The 13,267-nt window shown below is 33.9% G+C and overlaps 1 protein-coding gene across 1 annotated transcript in view; it reads left to right on the top strand.

The window, feature by feature from the left end:
- The window catches only part of LOC145276778 (UDP-xylose and UDP-N-acetylglucosamine transporter-like), a 109,274-nt gene that overhangs the window by 47,385 nt on the left and 48,622 nt on the right, over nt 1-13,267 (top strand). The gene's annotated exons all lie outside the window — the stretch shown is intronic.

Raw genomic sequence — 13,267 nt, 5'->3', positions numbered from 1 at the left:
GAATCATAGTCAAATGTGATATCATACCAACAGGGCGAAATACATTGTCACAATAAATACATTAATTAAACAGTTAAAAACATGTAACGCACAAATATTTTACAGTAAAAAGAGAAGATGGTAAATAAGCAGTTGTTGAATTTTCACTGCTTCATATATAATTACACTGTAGTAGTTACTTTTTTTATTCATTTATTTTACTCTTGTTCACTTCCAAATAAAGCATATTGCCACTGAGATGTGATTAGAGGCCAGATTCATAGGGAGCATTCTAGGTGGGGAGTTGTGTAGCAAGATGTTTATTTGCATTGCATTTAAATTTTTGCATGTTAGTACAGTTGTGGAAACAGAAGGCAAATAGTATGAGGAAAGAATTTATTAAAGTAGAATGCTTTTCTTCATCTGGGAGCTTCTACAGTGAAGGGATGGAATTTTGCTGCTACTGGTTCGTTATGGGTATTTATGTTGAAGACGTACACATGCAGTAAGTTCTTTGGAGCATATTCCATGGAAATACTTGTTAAGCACAGGGATGCAACATTACAGTGATGGGACAGTAGGTTGGTAGACAGTATGGAACCTATTAGGTTAAAAATTGTTCTTTTTTGCACCTTATCTAAGAGAGATTAGTGATTAATGCATCAACCCAGAATTTGCAACAATACCTCATACATGGGCGAATAATCGCTTTGTGTAAATATAGAACATTGGCAGGTATGAGAAGTTTTCTAATTGGTAAAGGGTTACCACTTTCTTTGCAGCAGGCTTGGTAATATCTTCTATGCATGTAACTATTTTTATTTATAATAAACTCTAAAATTCCTTTATTTAGGTCATTTGGTCTACTCTTCTCACAACGTTTCAGCTGATGTAACCTCCGGCCTTCTTCAGGTGTATCTTATCAAACTCAGGAATCGTACAGATTCCCGAGTTCGACAATGATATACCTGAAGAAATGTAACATCAGCCGAAGCGTTATGAGAATAACGCTCAAGATGAGAACATTAGTTCGAATAATACAAATTATCAGTTCTTATTTAGAAATGTTAAAAATTCCTACATTGATTTTTTTTTTTTTTTTTTTTTCTTTTTTGAGAGTTACAAAAAATGTTTACTTGTCTATTAATGATGTCAAGTCATCACATGTGGAACACGTGAATATAAGCTACAGTAAAAAGCGCTCTAAAAAAACTGGAAGTAATTTAATATTAATTATAGGATTTCATTTTGATTGTGCTGTGTCATAGATGCGTTCATCTTTTTATCTCCTAGAATAAAAAAAAAATGTATCACTCAATGAGGTTCGAATTTCTGCTATTGAGGTCACTAGGTAATCTGTCATGCAATGATTTAAGTGCACGTTTGTTTGTGATTTTAAATTGATACGCAACTTGAATTTGAACTGATTCTTATTATTCATAGTCGAGGCTGTCATTCAGTCTCAAGAAACAGTAGGTACTTTCTTTAAGTGCATGTGAATAGTGTTTGGTGAAGCATGGGTTGTACAATCATCAACCACACCTCTCCTGAACAGACATTGCTTGAGTCCAGTAGCAAAGAGAATTTCAAGATAAGCAAAACCAGTGCTGGAATAAGTAGAAAATCCTCCCACATATATCACCTGATATTCCTTAATAATTACCAATTTAGTACTGACTAAGCTCATTGTCACTTTGGTGATCTAGCAAGAACTGTGGTGTTAACGTGATTATGTCATATATTCATAGTAACCTTATTGAGTAGTCGGTATTTATTTTTACTAAATAAAGGTACCACTTTCACGTATTATTCTTTTGACGATGTGTCCGTTAAAGCGGCGCATAGAATTAAAGCAGTTGTTGTTTATTTCGTTTTGATTTTAATAATAATTTAATGATTTTAATAAGAACATAAGATTCATTTGAAAATATTAGAAAACAAAATAATGTACATATATAAAGTAGTAGCATTCGTGTTACATGTGTGTACATACAACCCAAGTCACTGGACTGATCATGACCAAAACTGGCATGGTGATGGTTCCTCACCTGGAGATGGTGCACACCATTTTTCAAGGATCAATGAGATAATGGTTGAAGTTTTTTTCTTCAGTAGTCATCTAAGATAGACGTGTAGAGTGAGAGGTTGTGCCGATTTCTCTGTCTTCCAAAAGCCATCTTGGAAGAAAGGAGTTGGTAGTTCTTTTATGTCAGCTTATTAACTGATACGGTTTTATAAGAGTTGGTAATAGTATTCATAAGGTTTGGAATAATTCATTTGTAGGTAGGTCTCCACAATACCTCCCTCCTTTTCCAAGCTTTTTACTTTGTAAAAGGGCTATTATTTCCCTTTTAATATATTATTCCTTTGGGGATTAAGTGTTAAGAGCTCGGAAAGTTTCCTCTCTCTCCCCGACCTCTGTTGTTGTTCGGGCATATGTCCATTTAATTATTTTCCTCTTCAATAATCCAACATTAAGTTTCCTCTTTATCTAGGTAAGGGCTCTTATGCAAGAGGATACATTTTGGAAACTCCACAAGACAATATTTTTACAAACAATTTTTGATTCCCCTCTCTCTCTTTCTCTTGTCTAGAGGTCAGATTGAATTTGATATTTCAGAAGCTCACTTTGTAATCTTACCCAACACTTTGTAGCATCAGTCACAAAGTAGACAAATGATAGAAAAGAACTTCAACTCGCTTTTTTGTGTTATAACAACATTTATTTCTGGGTAGTTTTCCTCGCCACGCATGACTTCTCATTATGGCTGTGATGTCAACCACCTCTCTAATATGATCTCGAATGTCATCGACGTTTCTAACATGATCGTCCTCTCTAACATGCTCTTTCTTCTTTTTATAGTCTTTTTCTTTATCGGTGGCGTCATTTCGCATTCATTTGCATATGCGCGTTCGCGCTCTGTTACAACTTTCCAGTCCTTACAGTTCAGCAGGTTCACTGTTTCCAAATTCCACTCTGTACGATCTTTTCTACTTTTCTAATCGCTTGCTTCCAAGTTTTCCTTGACCTGCCAACCTTCCTGCAATTCAAGCCTTATTATCCAGCTTGCAGTCCTAATATTACTTAATACCAAACCTGTTTACTATGAATGCTCATGCCAAGAATTGGAGTACCAAACTGCAAGCTCTGGTACTACCATGCTGCCCCCCACCCACTCACCATGATAAGAAAAAGTTGGACTTTAGGGAGAGGCGGCTGATGGTGATGTGTCGTCTGAGATCTTGTGAATGATGTCTCTCTCTCTCTCTCTCTCTCTCTCTCTCTCTCTCTCTCTCTCTCTCTCTCTCTCTCTCTCTCTGAAGTGTCTTACTAACAAGGTCATGACATAACAGGTGTTGGATTCCTAGCCGTTAGTCCTATATTTAGGTGGGAACGATCCTGATTGATTAAAAAAATGTGATTATGGCTTGATAGGTGTTGGCTCTGGCTCCCAGGAGCCAATTTTGTGTTTATGCTGGGACGCTTCTGATTGGTTCTAAAATATAATAAATTGAAATGATATCTTGTCAGTAATAAAATAACAATATTTTGCCCTAGGATATTAGATAAAATGACACTTCCAATTGCAAACTTATGAAAAGTGGTATTGCCCGCTGTTCACACATCTAGATAATGACCAGGCTCAATGATAGTTAACATGCAATGATCTGATGAGAACTAGTGTTCAATCTGATTTAGAGATAAACTTTGGCATATATATATACTACTCAGCTGAACGTGAACAAAAATCTTTTTTTTTTCTTAATAAACACATTTTTCTTTATTTTGATAAATAAATTTTTTTTTTTTTTAATTTATTTCTTAATATGGATATATTTTTCACAAAAACAATTGGCGGGGGGGGGGTGATTATATTCATAAAATTTAGAAATTAATTCTTAGTTGTTTTTTTGTTTTTTTTTGTTTTTTTTAATACTATTTGGTCACCACTTATGAAAGCCAAAACTAACTTGAGGATAAGGTTAATGAGACAGAATGATTATCAGTTGAAAGATGAGAAACACTATGGGAGTACTAACATTAATCAAAGGTACGAACTGGATTTGATTACTTATAAGGGCTTCTACGACAACAATTTGTTGAAATCAGAAGTAGATTAGCAGTAATGTGTTCCACGGGTGTGGAAGCCCTTTCTATTTTGATAGACGAGTTCTTGCTGGAACCAAAGCTTGGAGCTCAGTCGAGTTCCTTCTATGGAAATAATGATAGAGTAGAGAATGACTAACAACGTCTCTTTTGCAAAAAAAGGTGTTGTAGGGAAGAGAAGAGATCACCTCCTCCTCTTTCTGCTAGATTTCAGAGTTGATTTTACAGTCAGGGCAAGAAAGAGTGCTCTGTGCTGAGAAAGCTGAGTTTGCATTCTACATGAACACTGTTAAATGTTAAGCAAAAATCTTCACAAGTAATGTATCCGGTTTCATATTTTGACACATCTGGAAAAGTAATTCTAAGTTTTCTTTTATTCTCCTGTAGAATTAGTAAAAGAACCAATTGCTGCCGTCTTTTTTTTTATTTATTTATTCTAGCAACAAAACAGGATGCAATGAACAATACTTTTCTTAGATTTTTTTAAAAAAAAGTTATTAGATTTCACTTGGGGAAAGGAAGTATAAATCCTGTAATAGATACTAACACAGACTATGAAAATCGACGGAGCAGAGTTTAAATTTAATTGGATATACCACAAGAACCTGAAGTCCTACCTAACTAATAATCTTGGTGAACCAAGTGCAAAAGAGATTCAGACAATTGCACTTAAGGGAACAGCGAGGATACTAAAAAGAGCTCTCGGTTGGTTTCAATAAAAAGCAGGACAATGTTGGTAGCTGGTTTGGCTGCCCCATACGCAGCATTATAATCTTCAAAGGAAGGAAATAAAAAAAAATATATATATATATATTGTTTATTTATTCACATTATTTTAATTCTTCAAACTACTGTTCTCATCCTGAGTGTTATTTTCACAACATTTCAGTTGATGTAATCTCCAACCTTCTTCAGGTGTATCTTGTCAAACCTGGGAAATCTTTCTGTCAAACTTAGGAATCCGCATGGAATTTCAAATGGAACGCTTTAATTCATGGACCTGTGGCATATTGTATAGAGGACTTGGTAAACTTTAATTTTAAAGTTACTCTTCTGGAAGTTGAAGGTTCAATCCTCAGTACAGACAACACTCAAAATACAATTGCGAATTGCTTAGGACTTCTACCCAGTCATGGCTGATAGAATGAGAGCATGCTATCCTTGTGGATTAAATAAAAGGTTCTGTTTGAAATTCTGTGCAGATTCCAGAGTTCAACAGAAAGATTCTCTAATTCAACAAGATACACCCGAAGAAGGTCTGAGGCTACATTAACTAAAACATTGTGAAAATAACACACAAAATAAGACCAGTAATCTGGAGAATCCAAATAATGAATGATCAATTCTCATCTCAAAAATTCAGGAATGTAATCTAATTTATTTATTTATTATGTCCCTTTGTTCATTTCTTGTTTTAATCAATAATCTCATGTAAACTTTAAAACAAAACATCTCACAGAATGTTTTATGTATAAAAGAGAAAATTTGATTGCTTCTTATAGAAATCGACATGTTAACAGTTAGAAAATTCAAATTAGTTTCAATAATGATTACATTGTTCAAAGAATTTCATGACACGATTCAAATTTCTCTCGGATTCCATCTGGAGTTGCTAATGTTCAATTATCAATTCTCACTATCGTTTATCAGGGATGCAACTGAAAACAGACTTATAACAAGATGGAAACAACAAAGTTAAATTTTACAAAGAATGCAATATAGGTACTAAATTTATATTAGAGATTTTTTTTTTTTTTTTTAGAATATTGTGAAGTCAGCATTTATGCTGGACATCCATAAACAGCAGAGATGCTTTTATTTTAGAAATAAAAAATAATAATTGTAGCATGAGGTTCAGAATTGAGAACAGAAACACACAGAATTCTCATTATTTCCCGGACAATGCCGGGTGTGAGCTAGTAGATAATATGAATATACAGCTTAAATTCTTCTAAAAATTTAATCAGATAAAACCTTAAAATGTTCTTGTAAGTTCATTTTTTACTATTATTTCTGAATTCATTTGATTTATTCTTAAAACTACCTATGTTGTAGCACTTTATACCTGCATTTGGCATTTATAGGTGTTTAACTTGCCTTAATTCTTATGTAAATTGCCAGTGGCCTAGAGGTAATATCCTAGCCTATGGAGTCAATCGTGACTTTGTGACTAGGTTCGGATCTTCCAACCAGCAATAATTATCTTTTCCTGCACTGATGATTGCGAAAGCATGAAACACTAGTGTTTGTAAGTATTAAAATAATTACAAATACTTGTAATTGTAAGCCCCTTTTAAGTAAATAAGTTGAGTCCTGTTTACGGAATTAAGAAAAGAGTCAACTAGCAATATATTATACATCTGGTCATAAGAATACTCCCTGACTGTTTATTATGTTATTATACATCTGGTCGTAAGAATGCTCTCTGACTGTTTATTATGTTATTATACATCTGGTCGTAAGAATGCTCTCTGACTGTTTATTATGTTATTATACATCTGGTCGTAAGAATGCTCTCTGACTGTTTATTATGTTATTATACATCTGGTCATAAGAATGCTCTCTGACTGTTTATTATGTTATTATACATCTGGTCATAAGAATGCTCTCTGACTGTTTATTATGTTATTATACATCTGGTCATAAGAATGCTCTCTGACTGTTTATTATGTTATTATACATCTGGTCGTAAGAATGCTCTCTGACTGCTTACTATGTTATGCCCGTACTTGGCATGTACAGGTGTTTAATTTCCCTTAATTTTCATGTAAATTGCAGTGGCCTAAAACGTGAATTTTGTAAGTCTGGGTTTGAATCTCCCAACAGTAATTATCTTTTCCTATACTGATGATTTCAAAAGCATAAAACACTGAAGGTATTTAAATAATTTTTAATATTTATAAATATATTTGCTGAGTTTATGTAAAAAAATATATATTTTATCTATTTTAAGGCATATATTCCTTATAATATCATCCAAATTCTTACAAATAACAAGCTCAGTTATGTTTCCGGCTCCAGGGCATATATTCTGGTTAGTTGCATCTCAATGATCAAAGAAAAAATCAGTCCACAATCATAATTTTTATTTTTTTATTTATATTTTTATTTTTTTTTTGGCAAATCTCTTTCTTTTTCCTTATGCCAAACACGTTTGACAAGCTGTAGCAAAAATATTATCCTTGGTTTTATAGACTGCTCTTCAGAGACAACCATTTATTAATAAATAAATAAAAAAAACAGGCACAAGAAAGATGAAAAGAATGGAATGTCAAAAACTCATTTTAAAGATGAGAGATCTTCCCCGAAAGTAAAAAAAAAAAAAAAAAAAAAAAAAAATATCTCACACAATGTTAGATTTTGAAGCTGCCATCTTAGATTAACAAGAAAAGCTAGAATCGTCATTTTGCGATTCAAAACTAAAAAAGCGGATTGAACTCCAATAAAATTTGAAAATATTCCTGGATAAAATATTGTTAGCTCTACCTCGAAGACGTATGGGCTTAATTTCATCTCTGCTAAACTGAAGGAAAAAAAAAAAATGCTCTGCTGATGTTGCCTCAGCTTTCTCCAAACTCTTCAATAAATGCCTTACTGAATCCTGCTTTCCTGACTGCTGGAAAATTGCTACTGTGATACCAATTTTCAACAATTCTGGTGAAAGAACTGATCCATTCAATTATCGCCCCCATTAGCCCCCTTTCTCTCTTTTCCAAAATATTTGAGTCCTTAATCAATCAAGCACTAGTCCAAATTCAGATAAATATGTAATCTATAACAGATAGTATTAATTCTGCTGAAAATAAACTTAAAACTAGATAATTAAATTTTTTCTTGATTTTAAAATTAAATTACTGTTATTTAGCACTCTACTATTTTTATTTTTCATAAACCTTAAAAAAAAAAAAAAAGGAAATCTAGGGGACGCAATACTGAAGAAAAAGTTATGTCCTTTTTGTGTCACTTTTATGTCTCTTTACACAGTTTAAACTCGAAAAAAATGATGCTAAACCTTATTTCAATTTTCATCAAAATCCATTATATGATTTTGATTTTAGAAAATTTTTACAATTTAAGACTTAAATTAATAAGAAAGAATAGGATAGTAGGAAGTGGATCCTGGGCTTATTTTCAACAGCCTCATAACCCTCACTTCTCTTATTTTGTCCTTTAGTGATGTTTCCGACAAAGGAGAAAGATTTGCTGTTTTCTGGGTCAGAATCTATCTCTCACTTATTTTTAGTTTTGGACGTTGAAGTAATATTTTATTTAGCTCCTTACATCAAATGGCCTCATGCTTTGCCTGGAGCAATTTCCATTAAATCAATAAAAACAGGAATTATCATTTAATTGTGAGTTAGTATTTTATGATAACAGTTTAGCTATAGAGCAAACTCACTTTGCCTACAATTGTATTTTACTAATGGTTAATCAAGTTTTATTCCGGTCTTTCTATCTAGTTTGTAGATTAGTTGAATCACGGCTTTCTGGCCACGTCATTTCAGAGGTTGGGTTACACAAATCTGTGAACAAACCAGGAAATTAGATCTTCAGAAAGAAGATATGCAAAGTATGAAAACAATAGGATCACACAAACAATAGATTACAAGAGAGAATCACCAGTATGTCAACATGACATAAGCCAAACAAAATGTAGAAGACTGATGAGCATGCAATTTCACCCTCTATTATTATACATATAGCACATGACTGCCGTCAATGATTGGTTGGCAAAATGATTCACTTGCATAATCAGAAACCTGGATTAGTTGATTGTCTCAATGGATTACTTGATTGTTTCATTTACAGAGTGGAACGATAAAATTGTCGCCCTAGAAAAGACGACATGATTCCATTTCTATTTGATGAAAACTGGTTTTCTTTTTTTGTTGCAGACCATCTATTAGTTGGCCAGTAGCATACAAATCGCAAGAGCGATAGGAGCCTTCTAACATGTCTGAAAGTGACATAATGCTCAACGAGCGAGATTGGAGATATGCCGCTGTACAACTCATGCTCTCTACCGATCCAAGTTATGACAACAGGACCATTGCCAGCACACTCAAAACGCATCGCTAGATTACCACAAATAACAGGGACGTGCCTGGGTTATGAAAACAAAGCTTCCTGCTACGGTTATGGTCTTTGGTGTGGTTTCAAGTAAGAGTCACATCATGCCATTTTACATCTTCGAAGGCTTGAAAGTCAACACCAAAGTGTACCTGAATGTGCTGAAGAGTGTAGTGATCCCCTTGTGCAATCAGGTGGTTGCTGGCAAACCTTGGGTGTGGCAGTAGAACTCAGCACCGGCCCACAAGTCCAAAGAGACCCAGGCTTGGCTTCAGAAGGAGTGCTATGACATTGTACCCTTCTCTTACTGGCCCTTACCTCTTCCTCTGATCTGAACTTGCTGGACTACTTTGTTCATACGGTGAAAACATCACCAACATGAACGTCAACCTGATTGCCGCCATTCGTCAATCTCCCGCCGGCACTTTTGGAAAGGGTATGTTTCCAGTTTTAGACTCCTATCAAGGCGGTGATTTAGGCTGAAGGCAGCTACATTGAATAGACGTAAGCTCTACTACATAATAAAGTTACATGAATTTTCCAATAAAAGCTTTAACATAATCAAGTTACATGAATTAAGTTTTTCAATGAAAGTTTTAAGATAAAGCTGTAGAGTTGTTTTCTTTAGGGTGACAACTTTATCGTTCCACCCTGTATAACCGAACATTCTCAGGTTCTTTCTTTTGGAACCCCACTAGTTCTCTTCCACAGCAGATAAAACATACGTTTCAACTGACAAGGATTGCCGTCAGCACCAGAAGCAGTGAGCATTTCATGTTGTGTATTAGCTCATAACGTTAGTCCTGAGATTAAGTCATTGAGTGAAAATAAAATTTTCTGGTGGATTGACAGTTGGAAACTTAAGTCGCACAGTGGTTATCAGCAAAAATATGGACACAGCTTCTCATTTACAAGTTCTATCAGGATTATTGTGTCACTTCTACTACTTTGAGAAAATAAGGTAAACTAGACTATAAAGCCTTAGTAGAGCAACAATTCTAATAAATGTAAAACTGAAACCAAATAGATCTTTATGTGGCACCTGTACACTAATGATTTGCTAATGATGTCTGTTTTGGATATCTCATTTTTTAACCATCTTTTCAATTTTAGTCTTTGACCCAAAAAAAAAAAAAAGAAGAAAACATACTGCATAAAACATTTACCTATTAACACAATAATAAAATATAAATCTAATTCAGTTAAATATTTCATCTGATAGTTCCCAAAATTGTTCTTAATTACTTTTTTACGTTATTTTTCAATTTTTCTAATACTATCTGAAAATGTTTTAAGTTATTGCTGATTTTAATTTGATTTGGAAACTTGTACTCTACTAGAAAATAATCTATATTTTTATTAGTCTGCCTGTTTCACTTTTTTCGGAAACTATTGAACCAATCTGACTGAAATTTCATATGAACCTTTATGATACGCTTCAGCAAACTAAATATTATAGTATCTTTTGCAATATTTTTTTTATAATGAACATATGATTAAAGAAAATTATAAGGTTCTACTTATAGACACTGGTGCTGCTAGCAACCAATCAGGAACCGGAATCACTCCATAAAAATATTTGATCTTTTAGAATCAGCAAATGTAATTTTTTGTGTCCACACAAGAAAGATTTTTACTCTTTGTTTGCAAACTTTTAAAGTTCAAGACTTATATCGATTGGCTACCCAACGAAAGCTCTTTTTCAACTCCAGGACTCGTACAGATTAGCTACCCATCTGAAACTCTCCTGAAATTAAGCATGGTTTTCAATTCAAAAGTATCTGTTTGATGCACGATTAGGGATTAATAAGGAGTAATATTTAATGCAAAAATGAGCATAAATTAAACCATGTTAAATGATCAATTTAGCATAAACCACTTATTCGAAATCAATGGGCTATAACTTTTGCTTGTACTTAATGGGCTAAAAAATCTAGTTGGTTAATAATTCAAGTTTTTGAAGTCTGCCTTGAAAATAACCTTCCAGACAGTGTGTTTTCTCCACCATACATGATCCATTTAATACAAGATGGTGTGTGAAAGTTTTTAGATAGTTTGAAGTTGGACTGACTTTCCAGTGATCAAGAGACTATTTTATACTTATCAAACTAATTGGTTATATTAAAGATTGTCTGCTCTTTTTGATTTCTGGTTTCTGCTATACAGACGTGACGATGCTGACAAGCAATATATGGATCCTTCTGATTAATGATTATCTTCCTCTCAGATAATGTGAAAGACCCCTTTCCCCACTTTCCTCATGTGCAGAATGGCTTTCTTGTTCGCTTGACCATGTCTAATTATCCAGACAAATGGACAGCAGACACCGGAAGTCAAAAACAACAGACAATTTTGAATATAACCACCTAATGTAATAGGTAATAGACACGAGCACTCTAGTTGGTGCTCTCATCTCCTTGGTTATAAACAGTGTCTATTTTGGAAGGCTACATTGTTTTGTGCAGTGGAGGTGTTAAAAAAAATTCAAACAAACCTGGTAAGACGGAACCATGCAGATTACTCTTTTTATGATTCGTATAATTTAAAAAGGTGGAAAAATTTGGTGTGTGTAAATAAGATGCAATCTATATATCTATAAAAGTGAACGTGTCTGTCTGTCTGTCTGTCTGTGTACATTTCCCTACGCAATAACTCTGTCAATTTTTAGTCTATAGACTCGAAATTTGAAATACCGGGTACTGAGATTTGGGAAAATCGATGTGACGGGTGTCAGCCAGAAATTTGGCTGTTAAGGGTTCAAATTTCAACGATTTGACGTTTAAGAACTCTACCAAACTCCTCCGACAATTTTGGGTCTAGACACTTGAAATTTTAGATATAGGTTCCTTGAACCTGGATCTAACTTAATAAAGTGATTTGAGCCCGAAACTATAAATTTTAAGAGGTCATAATAGGGGTCAAATTAAAAAAAAATTGACTTTTTTTTTGTTTTGCTAAGCGTACACCTCAAAACACCCGGGCAAAGCCGGGCTGAAATGCTAGTGCATTAATAAATTTAAAGTCTTATATTCAGTTTATTGATAAGCTCTAGTTGTTGATGTCACAAATCTTTGAGAGAAGACATGGATGTTGAATGAGAGAGCAGTGAAACTTGGTGTTAATCTGGCAAGCAAGACTGGCACTCCATTGAGCTATGCTGCTAATTCTTTCTTACTTTTAATCATGAAAAATCAATAATTTTACGATTAATAAACCAATCTATATAACTAAAACAGATGTATGTATGTGTGTCCGTCTGTATGTAAATATTTAACCGGTAAACTTTTAAACTACTGGCTGCATAAAACTGAAATTAACAGTAAATAGTAATCATACACTAAGAATGGCTTATAACGAGTAAAACTTTTGTTTTAATGGATGAATAACATGTACAGAAATATGTTGGCAAGTTGAAATGCAAAATGTCGACATTTCTATTAGTTTGTATGAAAACTAATAATAGCTAAAAGTGGTTTAATTTTATAACTTTCTTATCTATCTGTCTGGTTAGCACAAATGGTAGCGATTGCATCTGGAGTACTAAATGTTTTGGCTTCGATTTTAGGTGATGGCATGTAAATGTAACAGGTGAAGATCCCAGAGTTGTATCATGGTCAAACGACAGCAAAGGTAGCACGTGAAGACCCTAGAGTGTCCACCGGTATGTAAGTGTAATCCTAGGTGGTTCCGATTTTGGAACACTCCAAAAAGTTTGGCAGCATGGCCTTGACCACCTATACAATGATGGGATTTGATGTGCAATTCCTGTTATTTGCTTCACCAGTGGTCTGTAGGAAAAAGAACAAAAACTCAGTCTCCAGGGAAATAGGAGTGCCATGGGCCACAGCCTGGACTGGCATTAAGTTTGCTGACTTTTTTCTGCTGGCTGTCTCCTGAAAATAATCAACTCAAATTGACGGCGTTTGTTTGTTATTGGAGTCACGAATTCCATAAGCAATGAATAAACTCCAGTCGTAAATTCTTTTTATAAAGATTAATTATTAAATAAATTCATGACTACAGTATTTGCTAAGTAAAGTTAAATGAAAAAAAATATATGCAACTTGCTTTTCAACAACACAGTTTTACAGTCGTGTGAATAATTCGCTC

The sequence above is a fragment of the Euprymna scolopes genome, chromosome 5, assembly GCF_053919585.1.
Source record: "Euprymna scolopes isolate OS-2025 chromosome 5, ASM5391958v1, whole genome shotgun sequence".
In the NCBI taxonomy this organism is placed as follows: Eukaryota; Metazoa; Mollusca; class Cephalopoda; order Sepiida; family Sepiolidae; genus Euprymna; species Euprymna scolopes.
This window is presented reverse-complemented; position numbering and strand designations above follow the sequence as displayed.